The sequence below is a fragment of the Cavia porcellus genome, unplaced genomic scaffold (genome assembly GCF_034190915.1).
Source record: "Cavia porcellus strain 051 isolate PalLab524CR breed Dunkin Hartley unplaced genomic scaffold, mCavPor4.1 scaffold_8, whole genome shotgun sequence".
Classification (NCBI taxonomy): Eukaryota; Metazoa; Chordata; class Mammalia; order Rodentia; family Caviidae; genus Cavia; species Cavia porcellus.
In genome coordinates this window covers 77206882-77226227 of record NW_026947491.1, presented here as the reverse complement: position 1 = coordinate 77226227, position 19346 = coordinate 77206882, and the positions used below count along the sequence as shown (strand labels likewise).

The 19346-nt window shown below is 32.7% G+C and overlaps 1 protein-coding gene across 20 annotated transcripts in view; it reads left to right on the top strand.

Annotated features, from left to right (window-relative positions):
* Nucleotides 1-19346, top strand: part of Mgat4c (MGAT4 family member C) — a 698044-nt gene that overhangs the window by 361585 nt on the left and 317113 nt on the right. For 10 of the 20 annotated variants that reach the window (XM_063255250.1, XM_063255244.1, XM_063255241.1 and 7 more), the window contains 2 exons: nucleotides 12545-12601; nucleotides 16498-16537. The exons of 3 other annotated variants lie outside the window; for them this stretch is intronic. The gene's annotated coding sequence lies outside the window, so the exon portion shown is untranslated. The remainder of the gene's footprint in view (nucleotides 1-12544; nucleotides 12602-16497; nucleotides 16538-19346) is intronic. 7 more of the 20 variants (XM_063255252.1, XM_063255261.1, XM_063255247.1 and 4 more) reach the window with 1 other exon arrangement.

Here is a 19346-nt window from a genome sequence, read left to right as displayed (position 1 = left end):
CATCCATTCACTTTTAATTTTTGTAGTTTTCAACTATGTATCCTAGCATATTTGTGTAGGAATTAAAATATATAAATGTAATTTTCATAGAGAATTAACATACCACTTCAAATAAAACATAGATGCCTAACTACCTGTAGTTTTGTTTTGTTTTGTTTTGTTTTAATTTTAGGTTCCCTCTTTTGTGGTATCATAATGTATACTTCACATACTTTGCAACATTTCCCCATATTTTAGAGTGTTTAAGTAAGAAAATACAGTCTACTCTACAGAGATAAATATTTGTATTTCCAAATACATTTTTGTCATCCTCAAGGTTTAAGATTTTCCTGTTATTATTTTTCTTTTGCCAAAAGAATTTCATTTGTCTTTTTTGAGCAAAGTGAATTAAACAAGAAAAAAATCTAACTTTTTACTTAATAATATATGCGTTTTGCTTTTACTCTTAAGGGTTATCGTCAGTTTGTATAGTACCTTGGGGGGAAAAAAAAGAATCTGTAAATCTCTTATTAATACTATATAATGGATATGTTCCTTTGTCTTTTGGTTCTATACAATAAATTAATTTTCTATTTTCCTAAAAAGTTTTTAGTTTAATATTTGGGTTTAAATAGTTTGATTAGGATAAGTCTGGATATATAGCCAGGAGGGGTATAACAACTGAATAAATAGTAGGTTTATATTAGGTTTTTTGAGGCAATCTCATACTTTTATCCTAGTTTATTCTACTTTCATGATACTTTTATACTAGTTCCCAGTCCTCCTAAAAGTGTATGAGAATTCCTTTTCTACACATCCTACCTTGCATTTTTTGTTTGGCTCTCTGTTTGATTGATTTATTGTTCAATATGAGTCATGCTAACACGGTGACTATAGAAAGAATTCAGACAACTGAACAATTAAAAACAAGTGATCAAATTAAACTGGGTAAATCATATGTTGCACACAAGAAATACAAATGAACATTAACTTTTAATTTGCTCCCATTTGGAATTATTAAACTATATTTAGTTCTTTGATAATGCTAATTAATAGTTTATTAGTTCATAGCAATTTTGAGTATCGGAACATGACATTCTGGCTATTAAAATCCTTGGAGACCTTTTTGTTTTCTGTTTGGTTTGATTTTCTTGATTCATGTGAGTAATATGACTGAACTTCTCCTTGCTATCCTTCCAATGTCCACATAGTTATCACAGTTTTGCAGTGTTATCTTGGCCAACTCTAACATAATATACCAACAGTTGCTAGATTTCATCTAGAAATTCATAAATACCATGTATAAGTTCTTGACACTTTTGATGTATTTCCTCAGTGCCACACATATATAGCTTAGAGATAAATCTATAAATTCCATTTATACTCTTTCTCCAGCTTTCACTCAGTGCCAGAGACCTCAACTTTTGACATTATGACAAGCACTACAAGATAATACACCCTTTGTATTTCCTATAAGTAGGTAGAACTTGAGGGGCAAAGAACAAGTGTGTGTGTGTGTGTGTGTGTGTGTGTGTGTGTGTGTGTGTGTAGACAGAGAGATAGAGACAGAGAGAAAGAGATAGAGATAGAGACAGAGACAGATTTCTCTAACATTCCAAAGGACAAAAGTCTTTCACGGTTTGTGCTAAAAGCGGGATTTTGTTTTGAGAGTTTTAAGTCCATTAATCTCTCCATCGTTAGTTGGTCTGGAATCTAAATCAAGAGATGAGAGGAAATAATGGAACAGAAAAACCACTTCTATACTGGTTATTTCTTACACTCAGTGAGAGAGCTGGCATGATATATATTTTTCTTATCAGCTCCTTAAATTCAGCCTTATCTTTTAAAAGTTTAATTCCTACTTTGTGTTGTTTGACACTAGGCTGTAAAGGAGGGAAAACAGCATTAGAAGTGGAAGACCATTAAGAGACAGTTATATTTAATCCAGGTGAGAGCAGCGACGGCTGAATGGAAATGGAATAGTTAAGTTATGGATATATTTCTAAAGTAAATCAGCAAGATTTCCAAAGAAATTGTATTGTGTATGAGAAGAAACCTATAAAAGGGAGAAAAGGTCCTTTGGGCTCTGCTGCTTTGTAGCAAACCTACAAGTACAACTGAAAAAATAACTGAAAATACTGAGTGATTTTTTTTTTTAGCAAAATATGAATAGGACAGAGCATATTGCAACCATGTGATGGAATGCTAGGTGGTCATAAAAGGAGTGAGGAAGGCAAAATTTCAGTATATATGAAAATACTTGCATGATATATTGCTAATCGAAAAAATCAGTGTGCAGTAATTTTTGTTTGGTAGATTGTATATGAAAAAGGAAACAAATGTACATAGCGATGTGCTTGTATATAGAAAAAGGGAAAAATAAGCAATGGATGGTGAAGATGGGAATTTTTTTTTCATTGTGTGTTATTTTGCCATTCTTTGATTCATGTGTATGTATTATCTACTCAAAAATTAAATGTTTTTAAAAAGTTTAGTCAAAGTTTTAGCCTTCAATTTTCATCAAGATCTTTCCAGAGTTAAGCTCTTAGTGCATATAAAGTTAAATAAATTACAGAGTAGTCTTTCCTATAAAAAAATAAGTGGTGGAATCAATCCTTCTGGCTGATTAGTGCAAACCATTAGCATTACCTTACCTTAATAAAAGTAACTGACTTTTAGCAGTTATTAAATACTCAAAACTCCATAGTCTAGTCTTATGATAGAACTAAATTATTTCTAATTTATTTACAATTTTCTACTTTTTCTTGTGATTTTCACACATTCACCACAAAAAATTTAGGAAATTTATAGCTGTAGATCGATCTTGGTGAAACTCTTTCATATTTTAACCTGTGTTTGGCTCTTTTATTTTTTGACCATGGATATCATTTTTGCTGAGATAGCCTTACTATAGTTTTTTTTTTTTTTTTTTCATATACAAATGAATTTCCTAGCACTCTTATTTTAAAAAATGGTATCAAATAATTTATTTTACCTTAATCAGATATTTAGGTTATTGGGCATACTCATCATTAAAAATATTGTTAACATGAACATCTCAATGCACAAAAGTACATTCTTTATTTTACTTAATTTGTCCAGAATAATTACGATTCAAAAATTTTAAGTAACCATATCTGCATATTTATAGTTTATAAAACCTTTTTATAAGCTAAGTATTAATGTTATTTTACTGTTAATAATTACATAAGACAATATAATTATATGTGATTGTATTTTGATTTTATATTTCCAATTATTTTGTTAATATAGAGAAACATGTTTAAAATACTGTCCTCTATTTTCTTTCTGCTTCAGGCAAGTTACAATTTTTTCTTGATTAATTCTAAGCATCATCTCCCTATCCACAAGAATTTCAGTGTATTCCTGTATGTCAGAGGTCATCTTAGCTGATTATTTATGAAAGATGAGTGAAAAAGAGTATCAGGTATTGTTAAATATTTAGAGTGAAATATGTCTTGCAAAAATTCTCAAATAAAATAAATGTTAAGCAAATCTGAGGAGTTTGAACTAAGCAACTTCTAAGAGTGACTAAGAAGGCATTCTTAAATATGGATATAGCAAATTTTAGTTATCATTCTGCTGAACTGTCACTGTTTCATTAAACATGAAACACTGGCTACACAAGATTAACCAAACATTATTCGGCATAAATACCCAAAGTTTTTCTTTTTTATGAAATAGAGGAAGGATGCAAAGAAAGAAATTATAGATAGATAGATAGATAGATAGATAGATAGATAGATAGATATAGATGGATATATAGTGTGTATTATATGTCTGTGTATATAATTTTGAAATCAGAATGTTTTATTAATTTAGACCAAGAGTGTTTTCTTCCAATCATAAATATCTTGTTGTACAAAATATGCTAGACATTGCTGAATAGGAATTTTGTGAATCATATTTATTTTTACCTTAGGAGTTTTGTCGTATCTCTGGAAGATGAGTTATTTCTGTCAGTGAACCTCAGTTTTAAGTGTTAGCCATGCATTTTCCCAGAACTACAAAAATTTCGTGGTTACTTTTACTTTTCTTATATTGCTGGGATAAAATAGCTCACACTCAACATGAAGGTAGGAAATGTTTATTTAGCTCACTGTGGAGGTTTCACTCCATAATCAGCTGGCTCCAAGGCAGGATTGCATGGCACTGGGGCAACATTTCAAGGCAGTAGCCAGAGCAAAAATAGACAAAACAAACCTATTCTCCTCCCTGTATGCAGGTCACCTCTCCTCTCTTCAGGGCAGGTGTAGCACTCACAGATTCTCTGTGTCCTCCTCTTACACAGGCTAACGATATTTACAAAGTAAAGATCCTGGCTCCCGAATGAGTCTCTCATTAAACTTCTAAACTTCTGAAGTTGACACAGTGTATCACCCATAACAATGAAAGTGTGTGTTTATGAGAAGTGACAAGTACTTAAGACTGAAAACATCTAATAAATTTATTGGCAGCACCATCAAGCAAAGAAATCTAATGATTAGCAGTGTATACTTGTGTAACTCAGTCAAGTGGGACTTGTCTCATGGTGTGCAGAGACAGATTCTTTGTTATGTAAGAACTAGAAAGTATCTGTATATCTTTGTATGTTTACTTTTTCTCCATAGTCTTGGATTTTTGGTAATGCAATGCTAAGACTTCATAATTAATCTTGATGTGTTAGGCACAATCTAAAAATTAAAGGTATCCTCTAATGAGAGAATTAAAAGCATTTAAATGACAAGTCTTTGTTAATTCTTTCTTTGTTAACAATAATGCCTCAACAAGTTAATGGATAAATAAATTGTGGTTTATTAACTTCAGTTGATGAATTATCCAGTATGTCTCCTTTCTCTCTATCTATTATTTATCTGCCTACCCACTATCAATATTTCCCCAAATAGTCTCAAGCTAAGTAGAAGCATGCTACGAATTTTCTTGAGCAAATGCATCATATAATTAATACAATAGGCAGCATACTCCTCTAGGGAAACCTTTCCTTGGTTCTTCTTTTTAAATTTCAGTTTCTACCTCCTGCCCCTACACACACACACACACGCATGTGCTCATACACACGTACACACGCACACCCTCAGAGAAATGCAAACTATATTGTTGCTTATCTTAACACTTAAAACAGGTGACATTTTTCTTAGCTAAGTCTAGCATATTGTTGTGATAGGGTGAAACTCATGGATGTTTCACACACCTTTAAGAGAAAATACAGAGAGAGGATTTAATTTTATTCGACTGTATTGTCAACAGCATTTGGAAAAAAATGTTAAAAGTACTTCAAAAGTCAGTTTTTTCTTTGCCTTAGGTACACTTTATTCTTTGGATTAACAACACTGTCACAGAGTAAAGAAGCAGTCAGGTTCTTCAGGGCCATACCTGATCCATTTAAAATAAATTCTCCTTTGACAGAAGAGTCCCTGAAGGGAAGTTAAAACTAAGCACAAATATAAAAACAGTTTCCTTTCACATTATAGTTCCCTCTTGATACTTTGGAAATAACATCTTCCTTATAAGTTTATTAGGAGTAAACAAACCCTTCTTAAGTGTTTGTTTCTTTTGCATTTCACTCTATTAGATTTTCCTGAGGAAATTCTCTTTGAAATTCAAATATCAGGCCATCAGCAAGGAGGTTAAATTTGAAACTCTGCCCTGCTCACTGCACACTCCACTGTGCTAGATAGTTTTCTTTGCAGTTTAGAACTAGTAACAGTAACATTAATCAAAAACCCAGGTTGAAATGGCAAAGCTGCCAGACTTCTACTGATTCAGGTCATCCCTGTGTGGATTCACTGTTTGGTATACAAAGAAATAGTCAAATAAAAAGCATTCCCTCCTATGTAAGTGTACAAACCTAAAATAACACATTCAAAGCTGAAGGGGAGGAAACACCTTCTCACTGCTTTGTCTTAACTTCAGTAGTTTTCAGCATCAAGGACTGCCTGATAGATTCTCCATAAAAAGCACTGAAGAGGACTGTTGGGAAAGACGGATGATAAATATGGTTCTTAAGATTGCTGATGGAAATATATTTGGGCAGAGCAGAAGACACAGTGTTGCTCCTTTATATCCACAGATACGGAGGATCTTAGTTTGGGCTTAAGGAGTTTGTGTTTGGGCTTGCCACAATCATCAAAGTATGCTCAAAACTACAGTGAATGTTTAAAAAATTATTAAGGAGAAAGACACGATGCCATCAATCAACATCAAAACAGTCCCCTTTGCTTTGAACACACACTCTGTCTTTCTTGCCACTTTGAAGTAGGTGTGGAAGTCCTCTTTTGTAAGAGTCTTTATTTTTGCTATCAAGAATAAATTCAAAACATCTACCTTTCCCAAGCTATTTTGACATTGGGGACAAGCCAGAAACTATACGATAGCAGATCCAGTGAATATGATAGAGGACGATACACTAATATTATTTATGAGGTTTGCCATTCTCTTATGTGACACAAAGTGGCAGCATTTATAGTATTTTTGGCCACACATTGTAAAGACAGTCATAAAAGAGAATTTCCAGAAATGCTTCCGAAGTGGCAAGAAAAATGGGCTAAATTTATGTTCAAGTGTGGAGAATTTATTTTGATGAAGAAAAGTGGCAGGCCATTTTTTAGTGTAATTTAAAAAAAAAAACTTTAAGCATTCATGATGTTTGGATTAATCTTTTATTGTACAGTTTTAGCTATAAATAGTGCTCTTATCTTGGATTCCCATTCATAGAATTTCAAGTGAAAAGATTAAAAGCAGAACATACATCTAATGCTATTTGGCCAACACTTTCTACCCAAAGGTTTAGTGAGAAAAACACATTTAGTTTCAGGATAGAGAAAAATCAAACTGAGATGGCGTCACATGCTTGTAACGTCTAATACTCTGGGAGTCTGAGACAAAGAATCTCATATTCCAGCCCAACTTGGGTAAATTATTAACTTAGAGCTTTTCTGAAGATAGATAAGGAAAGATCTGGGGATGTAGCGCTGTGCAAAGCTCTGATTCAATTCCCCAATACTGGAAGAGAAGGAAGGGAGTGCGAAAAAAAAAGTGTTCTCTATTTATTTAATTTAGTTTACTGTCAGATCAGTATAGTGTTTGAAATAGCAATGCATTTATCTAAAATATACTTTTCACAGTCTCACTTCTGACAGCTGTTTCCAGTAAGATGTAAACTGTAGTTAATTTGTGGGTGTCAAGAACACATATTATTTTGGAGCTTCAAAGTGAGCATATGTCACTTTGTCCTGGTTTCGGTTTTCTGTAACCTGTAAAGTTTGCCTGGAACAACACAGCTGTAATTTAAAGATCTTGAATCTAGAAACTTTACGAAGCATAAAAGAAACTGGGTCTTTGGTGGTATAAGTAACGCTGGATTTCCTATCTCAATTTTGTTCGACTCATTTGATTAACTATCAATATTGTAGTTTTGTTATTTACCTTTAGATCTTAAATAACACATACAGTTATATAGTTATTGTGAAGAAAACAAAAATACACTCTATATGCCACAGCCTATTTTTGTAAGTTTAATTCATAACATTTATTGTCTGTATTTTAGGAATCACTGAGTAGGAATGCTGGCTCACTGTCAAGTTAAACATTGTTTACTCATCAACTGTTTATTGAGATAACATTGCACAAGGTGCTGCCCACACAGTACAATATAAAAAGCAGCAGAGCCTCTGTCTTTGAGGGACATATTCTTGATAATAATTTTATCAATAACCATAGAAATATTTGTAAAATAATAATTGACCCTTGCTAGGAAGGAGAGAGACTTTGTGCTGTCATAATCTTTCTTGCTCTGATTTGAATGCGTGCCCTTCAAAACTCAGCTGCACCAAATGTGATGGTATTAAGATGGGGTCTTTAAGAGGTGATTAAGCCATCAGGGAAGCTTCCTCATGAATGGGAACAAGGTTCTTGTAAATGGTGCTTCATGTGATATAAGTCATTTTTTACCCTTATTTTGCCACGTGAAGATGAATTGTTCCTCCCTCTCTGTTCTGTGAGCCATATTGGATGTGAAGAGTAGCAATTACTACCATTGATTTCTTAACCTGGACCTTGACCTGGAACTTATCTTCCTCAAGAAGTGTAAGAAATGAGTTTCTGTGCATAAATATTCCAATCATATATTCTCTTAGAGTAGCACAAGAAATAAAGACTAAAGAAAGCAAGAAGCTGAAGATTAGCTCAGTAACATAAGCATCTGCCTGGAAAGCACAAGGTGGTGAGTTCGATCCATTGCACAAAAAGAAAAAAGAAAAAAACAAACAAACAAACAAACAAACAAACAAGAAGTCCATGTTCTTATCCTCATGCAGTGTTGTTTACTTAGGTGGGAAGGTTGAGTACGATGTAACTAGGCAAACAGAAAACAGGAGATATATGCAGAGACTCAGTATAGCACACATAGTAGAAAGTTCAAAAGCTAAAATATTTAGATTGATTTGAGGTGAAAATAACAAAAAATAGTAACAATTACAAAAGTAGAAAACATAGCTAATGGACTGCTGACCAGTAACTAAAGAGATCTTAAAATATTTTATTTAAATATAGTATCCAACAATTTTGGGTTTAGCGAATTACCATAGAAAAGACACAGAATGTTGCTAGCAATTCAGAAGAAATTTGTCAATAATTATCTGATTACCATTCTCACCAAAGCTGATTACTAGCATAATTTCTGTCAATTTTTTTACTTGTTTAATTTTATATAAACGCATGTCTACTTATTAATCTATACTCTGTATGTCAAGTAACTTATTTTGATCCACATTACATTTGTAATTTTCCCACGTTGCTCACAACACTAGTTGGTATTTCATTTTTATATGATATCCTTTTATTTATTCATTCATTTATTGATTTATATAAAGAGTAATAATTTTTCACATATACGCATATGGTACTAGGGTATATGCATAGAGGTGTAAGTTAGTAGTGCATATATAAATTTTAACACATTGACCAAAAGTCCACTGAAGCAGTTGTATTAATTCACATTACTTCAGGCATTAAATATAAATTTCTTGTGCTCCTCAGCCTTGCAAAATAGTTATTGTTCATTTTATTGAACATAGGAAATTCTGTTGGATGTGCAGTTGTAACTCACTGTGGTAGTATTTGTCTTCAGAGAATAAAAAGCTTACTAATTTCTTGTCACTTTTCTAGTTCTTAAAACAAAGCATCTGACACAATTTAAAAGAAAAGAGGTGGAAAACATTTTATATATATTTAACATAAGATCACATAGAAGACTGAGTTACTACATTTGACTGGGGTGTTGAAAAACACAAGCACCATTATAAATTTTATTTAAAATAATATGTTGTTTTCAAAGGGACAAAAAAGTTGTTCATTCTTTAAAATCTATTGGAAATACTTTTTTTTCAAAACTACTTGAATTTTTGTTCTTTTTCCCTTTCTTTTTCAAACTAGTTTTATCTGCTACTGCCTATGAATTGTTTGATTCTTTGGTATCACCTAAATTTACAGAAACCCACTCAGAGCTTTGCATACTCTGAGAGGTACTTTGTTTTAATTTTTTTCCTAGTTAAGTGCATGGATTCTGCAGCCAGAAGGCCTGATTGCACCCAGTTCCCCAGCTTGTCACTTGAGCACACTGTTTAACCTCCATATGCTGCAGTTTTCTCATTTGTAAAATGAGAACAACAATAGTAAGCACCTCATAGGCCTGTTTTCAGGAGCAAACCTGCATATATACATTGCATAAAGGCCTACCTGACAGATGTGGTCAAATGCATTCAGCTATTCTTTAATATATTATTACATTTGGAAGACACAACTATTCACTGATTTGCTTCATTACATAAAACTCCCTTACAGAACATGATTTATTCTCTTAAAGACCTTTACTTTAAGATTTGCTACCCAAATCAGGATACTTTTACACATAAAAGGCTATGTTACTAACGATTACAATCAGGCATGTACATCAGATCACCAATCGCTCATACTTCTGCACACTGTGATTTAATCAATGTGGCTGCGAATATTTATTCAAAGTTTTAGCTACTCTCTGTTCTCCGACACTATTATTACTTGTCTGTATCATGTCAGTCAATTTTTCAATTTTCAAAAATGATTTTGTCTTCTGAATGCTATTTCCAAAAAGTATTTGAAATATAAACTTGGTAATATATGTCTTTTTTAGAGACTTTAGCATCTTCTCTTCACTTTCAAATACCAAGCTGCAAGAAACTGATACATACTTCATCATCAATATTGTCACAGATTCCTTTCTGTCATGGTCATCATCATCATAAGTTGTTTTTATGTACTCAAGTCTAATGTTGAATATTTCAAGTGTAATTATCCTTTTAATCTTCCCAAAACCTCAGTAAGTATTTTATTATCCCCAAATATGAAATGGAGTTTGGTGAAGTGAGATTGGACAACACACTCAATATCACACAGCTGGTGAGGGATGGAGTCAGACTTCACACCTGTTGGGTCTGGTAGCACAGGCCTTGGCAGAGATCACTAAGTTATGCCATCTTCCCTGTTAATATATTGACTAAAATGAATGAACAAGTACACAATTCATTATCTCTTCCTTATCTGTCTCCTGTTATATTCTAGCCTCATTTCCAGCCACTTTTCCTCAGTAACTCTGTGATACAGCTATTCGGAGCTTACGGACCACTGCATTAGTCATTTGCCTCTCAGGTTTTCACACATACCCCTATGCCTGACCCTCTTCCTGGAGCATTTTCTCTATTCCATTGTTGTTCAAACCAAGTTTGGGTGTTGCCGGTAATGGCTTCAGTGTACTTATTCTATTACACTTTCATCATCTGTTTAACATTAGCAAATACCTTCCTTCTGTTCTTCCAGCTATGGCATTGATAATATTCTATTTTAAACATCAGTTTATTCATGTGTCTCCTGGTGGATTGTAGGCAATATGAAGGCAAATACAGAGTACATTGCACATCAGCAAATCATCAGGATCCCTACTAGTACATAAGAGACACTGAGAATATGAACGACTCATCACACTAAGAGTTACACAGAGAAGGAGATATTGAAGATAAATTACAAAAACAGGGAGAACGATTACATTTAACTGCTAATACACTAGGTGGGAGGATTTTTAAGCATGGAGTGTTACCAGGCATTAGTAGGGAGGTGAGTCAATGTCATTAGGCACAGGTGTTTATTAATCCTGTTTATCTAAATTAGTATTCTATTCTCTTGTAGAAATTGGGAGATAGGGGCACTGTCTTTTTCTTTTTATTTCTTAGGGAAAGGCATTTATGAGTTGTAAAATCAGCAGGGAGCCAAAATAAGATTTACACCTCAAACAAAGGAAGATAAATAATTTACAAATATGAAGTTTATAAAATATTCTAAGAATAGAGGTCAGAGTCCTACAGTCAGGAAGAAATCTATATTAAGTTTAATCAAGCAGAATAGAATATTAACTGTAAACATTTAAGACCTATTTCTTGTATTAATAAATAACCAGAAAATTTGAACAATTCACTATAATAGCATAGTCATGATGCATATTAATATTCAATAAGGTAATATAGGTATCATACACGGATAAATTTGAAAATGTGCACCTATAATACATTTGAAAAAATTACATATAACATTTAGCTTCTGAAATGTTCAAATTAATTACTCTGATTTCATTTTTACACTTCTACAATTCATAAAAATAAAATAATGTTATATTACGAGGCCTCACAAGTAGAGTATATCATTATGATTAAGCCTTTTAGTTTTATATTTACTATAGCTTCTAAGAAGTTATTGATGACTTTATAGTACATTGTAGAAAAAAACAATATCATAAGCACAGTACTGTGGTTAGAACAGAAATAATTTTCCTTGTTTATCAACTAAAGTTGTTGTATATCTTAAATGGTGTTTAATGTTGTTTATATTATTATGATTGTAAAGGAAATATATCTGATCTAATAAAACCTGTGTAATTTCAAAGGAAGTAAATTTAATAACTATATTTATATTCCCCAAAGTGACATTAAATATGTTATTGCTAATATTTTCAAGTTTTATTTTATTATACATATATATATATGTATCATACATATATATGTATGTATATATATATATATATATATATATATATATATATGTTTAGAATCCTCTGATTTACCTCATGTATAGGAGAGTAGTTAATTTAGCACAATATATTATACTGTACATAGTTTAACATATAGTCTTTTCTCCCATTCCAACATCAAGTGTCTCTCCCAGTTACCAAAGCCTAACCATGTTGCGTGTTTATGGAGCTTAATGCTAGACCTGAATTTCATTAAGTCACCGTAGCTTTACTTCAGTCTCTGTACTAGTGAGTTCATTGCTAAAAATTTGCAAAGATAAGGCAGGAGACAAAGGGTAAACATCATCTTCATATATGAAAGGACCAAATTTACAAATCAGTACACTTTAATGCATTTTTTTTTTCTTCTTGACTAGCTGGAGTTTATTTGCGTGCATTCTAAATTGCAATGAAAGAGAAAACTAAAATTTTTATCGTTTTGATTTGACACAGACTCACTCAGAAATTACAGCCCCCTAAGAGAAAGACTACCTCTCCAGAACCTAAACCGTGAGTCCTGTTGATTTATTATTGAATTTTATACAGCTGGGTATCTGATCTATTGACATGACAGGGCATTTATTAAGACACAGAATGAGATAATCTCAATTAAGTATAAATTTTGACTATAAGAAATGCAGAATCTAAGGCTGTGTCTGTTTTACTGCTGTTTAAAAGAATTATAGTAATTAATAAGCATTTAGCTTTGAAGCACACAAAGCAATTATGCTATTCCTCAACACTGAATTTAAGTCACATGGTCTTTTTATGTGAATTTCATGTGCAAATGTATTTATGAAGTAAGTTAATAAGATATATCAGAATTAAACTTTTACCTTTTTAAAAATCTCTGGTCATCACTCAAAAATACTTAGAATATATATTTAGCATCTTGGTTTTCCTGTGTGTAGTTTTTTGTTTTTTTTGTTTTTTGTTTTTTAACACAGTAAGTGACTGGTTAAAAATGAAGCCTTGGTTACCTTCTGTCCTTGTTCTGTCATAGATCTGTCTTTCACCTCCTTTCTGATTGTTGGCATCTCTTTTCCCTGTTTGACCTCTGATAAGTTGTCTTCGATAACCTGCTGTTTTGGTCTTAAACCTTACTATGCCTACAACTCTCTGATATCAAAACTGTCAAAAAATAAAAGCAAGACGGCAGATAGACGAGAGCCTATTTAAGTTAGAGAAGGCGTGAGTCCTGGTAATCAACTGATGAATTTTCAACTGGCAGATAGCGTTCACTTGAATCCCATTTACTGTCACAGTACCTGAAATAATAAGCAAATTTTCTCCCCAATAATGGATGATGGGGGCCATTTGCTTTGTGAGAATCTGCCAAGGAAACATGCCATGAGGCTTTATCTCTGAAGGTGAGGGTGAAACAAGCTTGCCTGGCTGTAGATAAGAGACTTAGAAGGAATCCTATTCATATGTACCTGTCACTAATTTATCTGGTGGTTTTGTGATTCATACATACTGTTCTGTGTGCAATGGACCATTAAATTGGTTTCCTCTGAGAGCAGGTCACATTCAGGGGTCCTGAGACCTGTGCTATTGGATGGTGCATGCTGGATTCGTAAGGCTGCTCACTGCTGAATTTTTATCTGTTAGAGGCCTGATAACTTGCACATCGTTAAATGATATCTTAGAACATTTCAATCACAAAAAGATTGACAAAAACTTAGTTATCTCTTAATATGCACATTTTTTTGCAAAGAAAGAATCAATCAGCGTTTGTCCTATAAGCACAGTAACCTATTCCAGGAAGTCAGTAGTTACAGATACTTTCCTTTTAATGACTCAGGTCTCGATGAATGCATTCTGAGCCTCCTTTATGTATTCAGACAAAGGGATATGTACTTAAATTCACTAATTTATACTGAAAAGTGTAGCGCTGATTTGAAACAGGCCTCACTAAAGAAAACACTTTGGAAAACAAAGACTTTTCTCATTTACAATAGACTTTGTCCCGTGGAAATTCCATTTTATCATTCCATGTATTTTGAAAGATAAAGGCATAACTTGTAATATAAGAAAGATACTGTTCAGAATGTGAAAGGAACATAAAAGTAAGAGATGTTTATTTTTGTGTGTTAAGATTGTGCTAAGAGACTGTAGGATGGATTTATATTTTCAGATGTGGGAAAGTTAGCAAATACACTGTCTATGAAAGCTGTCTTCATTTTATTGTTTCCAAGATGGGGGATGTAAAACTAAAACTTTATATCTTCTTCTGGGTTTAAAACACTCTTCATTTTGTGCAAAATTAAGCCAATAAATGGTAGAGAGGTAGTTAGTGAAAGCAATCAGTGAAATCTTTCTAAAGTATTTTTAGCATGCCGTGACAACAGCCTTTAGTGTGGGTAAATTAGCAGCATAAACTGATAAGACTCTCTCTACTTTTTTAATTTAAAATTGTTTATTATATATCATATTGCAATGTAAAACAAATGCAATCATTTCATGCAAGGGCAAAAAGGAAGACTCTTCCAAGAGGGGGAAAAAAATGATGGCTTTATTCTGCATTTACGTGATATAATTCTTTTAATTCTAACCCAGTTGTGAAAATGTGGAACATCCAACACAAGCCAGAATTTTCCTATTAGTGAACAAAAGCATAATTAGGGCATTACTATGGGGAACCTGTTAGATCTTTCGTGCTTAATTCACCACATATAAATGAGATATTCTTCACATCTCCCACTTCTTAGATTGTGACCTGAAAACCTAGTAAGCCCTCCCAAGCAACAGGAATATGAAGGCAGTGTACTTACTAATATTTGTAGGACTTCGGAATGTTTTGATAAGCAATTATTTGAAGGGAAATAAAGGACAAAGAAAAAACAGCTCTTAAGTTAGGAGATAATATGATTATATTATCTGCAAAGTATACATAATTAGGCAATTTTTGCCACCTTCTCTCCATTTAAAAATTTTACTTTCTATACAAAATTTAAAGCATTTATACCTCAAATTTTAAATCTTTGTAGAAACTTTTTAAATATTCTTTTCTCCTTCAGTTTCTCTTCTCTTCTCTGTCTCTCTGTGCTCTCTCTCTCTCTGTCTGTCTCTCTCTCTCTTCCTGGAAAACTGCTTATAAACACAGACTAAATTCATATTCAAAGAAGGAACCATTTTTTAAATATATTTAAAATATTTAACAAACATTTTGCTGCTGAGATTATAGTGGTATTCTAAAACTATTCTGTCCATCATGAATTTTTCTCTATCATGGAAGGACTAGTTCCTGTCTCTCAGAATCAGCTTGAATAGCTTAAAGGCCTTTATAGAAGTCTTTCCCTAAATATCCATTGTCCCTATCAACTCTTACAAGCCTCATGCCACTTGTCATACTTATTAAGCGTATTAAATTTATTGTATTTAGCTTATTTGGTAGCTCTTACAAACCCGGCGGCTTGATCTAGTGCCCACACAAGTTCTTTAATATATTAAGTAATCAGTATAATTGTTGACTAAATGAAATTTTAAAAAAGTAATCAAGACACTTCTTAAATAAGAATATCAGAAATATAATGCATACATTAGATACACAGAACCAAAATGTATGGAACTATTGGCTTATTTAGCAAAGTGTTTACAGATCTTCATGTTCCAATAGAAAACTTCAACAATTTTCATACCTCAGCAGCTTCTCTGCTACACATTTAAAGCTACTTAAAATAATTGGATGTTAAGCACCATGTGTAAAGAGGAGAAGGCTGTATCTTTTGAACACCTGTTGCAGGTATCTTCTTTTTTTGTTGCTGATGCAGAATACTCAACACTCAAGTTAAAGGAGGAAAGGTATATTGTAGCTTGTAGTTTGCAGAGAATTCAACCTATGATTGGCGAACTTCAAGGCAGGGATACACATGGCGGAGGGGTATCACAGAGGACCAACAGTTCATAGCTGGAAAAAGCCAGCAAAAGCAGCAAGCAGCAAGTGACCTCAGCAGCACTCTTTATGTCCTTTATATTTTATCCAGGCTACCTGCCTTTGGACTGGTTAATACACTCATTATGGGGTATATTTGATCCTACCCAGAATTATTCCTAACCAATCGTTGGAGTACTTTAGTAATAACACAGTCTTGATCTCAGCATCACACACTCTAGATTCTGCCACCACTGAAAAGTGCCACTTATGACTACATGAGCCTTTGGGGGAACTTCCAGACACAAGCCATAACGAAGGGTGATACAACTCTCGACATTAAGAGAGACTAATAGGAGAACAGCATAATAAATTAATAGAAATTTTGGGTAACACAGGAGTCTGGAGAAATGGAAACCCAAAGAAATTAGTAAATTATGAGTGAAGAATTTGAGTTAATGGTAATATACTTGGGAAAAGGACTTAGCAAGCCCTATTTATTAGTATTCTTTTTTGGTTTTCTGTTTAACAGTCCATCTCTCCAAGACTATCAACAGAGGTGGCAAGAAAATGTAAGTGTGACTTTTCTGCTTCCATGGATTCTCAACTTCCTTCAGTTTAACATACTCAGTAGGTCAGATTGCTTTGTCTTGAAGTTTAGGTTCTTTTTTTGATCCCATGGAATGTATATCAGGTACTGTTTAAGAATTATGAAATTTTCCAAAAAATTAAATGGTCTATAAATATTCATTAATTTATAGAAATACATCAGGAACACTGAAGGTTTGTTTCTAGGTTACCATAATTAGGCAAATATTGCAATAAAAAAGGTGACATTATTTTTTGGTTTTCCATCACATATAAAAGTTACATTAATATGATATGCTAGCCTATTAATTATACAGTGAACATATCTCAAGTGCAATATGCTTTAATGCTAAAAGGTGTTAGAAATCTTTGAACTTTCAGTAAGTCATGATCATTTTGTAATCTGGTGGAGAGTCTTGCCACAATATATGATGCTGCTAACTGATAAAAGGAGGAGTTGTGTGGAGTGTAATAGCTGTGGCAGTTTCTTAAAATAAGACAGCAATAGAATTTCTGATTTAATTGGCCGTCTTTCATTAAGTTCTCTAGCATTTAATGCTATTTACCACTTGGCAAATAGAGCACGTATAATTGACATCAATCTCAAATCATTCTGTTGTTTAAGTTGTCTAATTATATTTTGTATCTTCAACAATGTTTTCATATTTTTCAAAAGGAGATTTCAAGTCAAGAAACAACTGCTTTTACTCATTCATGTAAAAAAAATTACTTGTTAAAGTTTGAATTCTGAGACTGCAGCAATGGAGTCACATATTTCAGACCACCTCTAATTCTAGTTCTGTTATCATTTGCCCATTTATAGTTGCCTCCTCCACTGAAATCTTGCAGTCATCTGTGTTCATCCATGAAAGTGGAGCTCAATTTCTTCCAAATTCCTGTTAATGTTGCTATTTTTACTACCTCCCATGAGTCAAGAGTGTTCTTCGTGGTAGTTAGACTGCTAAATATCTTCCAAATTTTCAATTCACTTTGCCTATTTATAACCTATAAACTAAATCTCTTAAGTAATGACCGAGAATCAAAATTACTCCTTAATCAGTGGACTGCAGAACAGATGTGTAATTAGCAGTTGTAAGGGGGAAAAAATTAATATTATTTGCATCTCCAACCAAAATCTGGGTGAATTTGTCCCTGAACAGTAGATCTTATTGTTTGCCTCCGAGCAGTAGGTCTCAAAAGCGTCTTTAAGATATCTGTTAGACGGATATAGCATTATCTAAATGTATCATTCTATTAATAGAACACAAATGGAATAGATTTTGGTATAATTCTTTTTTATTTAAAACAAAAGAGAGTAAAAAGATACAGAATTTCGAAACAGCATAATAAGAAATTAACAATGTTTAATATACTGCTTATTGTTACCTTCAAAGTAGTTACTCTGATTACAAAATGTAGGCAGGAAAATATGATCAATCAAAGCACTACCATTCTTATTGATGGAAGAGATTAGCAGTACAATGGAAGAGATTAGTAGTATACTGATATATATATATATATATTGTGTATTTTTTGAAAGCTATAGGTTTTTCAGAATAGTAAATCGATATCGATATCGGCTTCAGCTTAAATTTACCAGTTGCATTAGGCCCTAAGGAGAGTCATTCTGTTCTTTAAATCTTTGATTTCAGGCACTGATTTCTTTGTAACTATGAGCCCTGAACATTATCTTCCAATATACAGTTCCTTAAAATGGTTTAAAGTGTGTTTATTGCAGTCTCCTGCACTAATTTTGAAATGGAGGACTGTAACTAATTCTTCAGGGATAGAATTCACCCTTGTAGCTGTTACACTATTTGGTTCTGTACTTCACTTGGAGGCATTGGATTACAGATTCAAACTCCTTATATGCTTTTGATCTGTTCTAAGATCCCAGTTTTTCTTGGTTTAGTCTTAGGTAGTTGTGTGTTTCTTAAAATGCGTCCATTTGTACATTTTCCAGTTTGTTTACATACAATTTCTAATTCCTAATGATTGTGTTTATAAATTGCTATGGTAATTTGTTATCTCATTTTTCACTTCTAATATGATTTATTTGAATTTTTAATATTATGTTTACTTTTTGAGAAATAAGCTCTTAGTTTCATTAAGTTTTCTGTTGCTTTTCTATTCTTTATTTTACGTATTATATCTATTATTTCCTTCATTCTGCCAGTTTTGGGCTTATTGTTATAGTTATTTGAGTTGCAATGCTTGGTTGTTTACTTTTCATCTTTAATTCATCATTCTAAGTGTAAGTGTCTGTTATTTTGAACTTCCCCTGTATATTGCTATGTTTCGTAGGTTTGGGTGTTTGGTTTTCACATGTGTCAAATATTTTCTAATTTTTTATTTCTTCTTTAGCCCAATGGTTGTTCAAGAGTATGCTATTTAATTTCCATGTGAATTTTTTCAACTTTTATACTGTTCATAATTTCAAACTTCATTTAATTGTAGTCAGAAAAGAACTTGGAATGAGGTCAATCTTAAATTTGATAAGGTTTTTTTTTGTGAACTAGCATGCAATATATTGTGGAAAATGTTCATGTGGGCTTGAGAAGAATTTATAATCTTTTGCTGTTGGTTGGAAGGCTCTGCTGTACAAGATAAAATCATGATATACATAAAACATTTAAATGAAAGTATGTAAGACCTCGTGAAAACCTGAATCTCAGTGATAGAAAATTATCAGTAATAATCATATTAGTGGTCAAAATCTTATTTCATGAATAAAATTAACCATATAAAAATGTCCTGCACAAAACTGCTATTAAGATCTAGAATATTTATGTT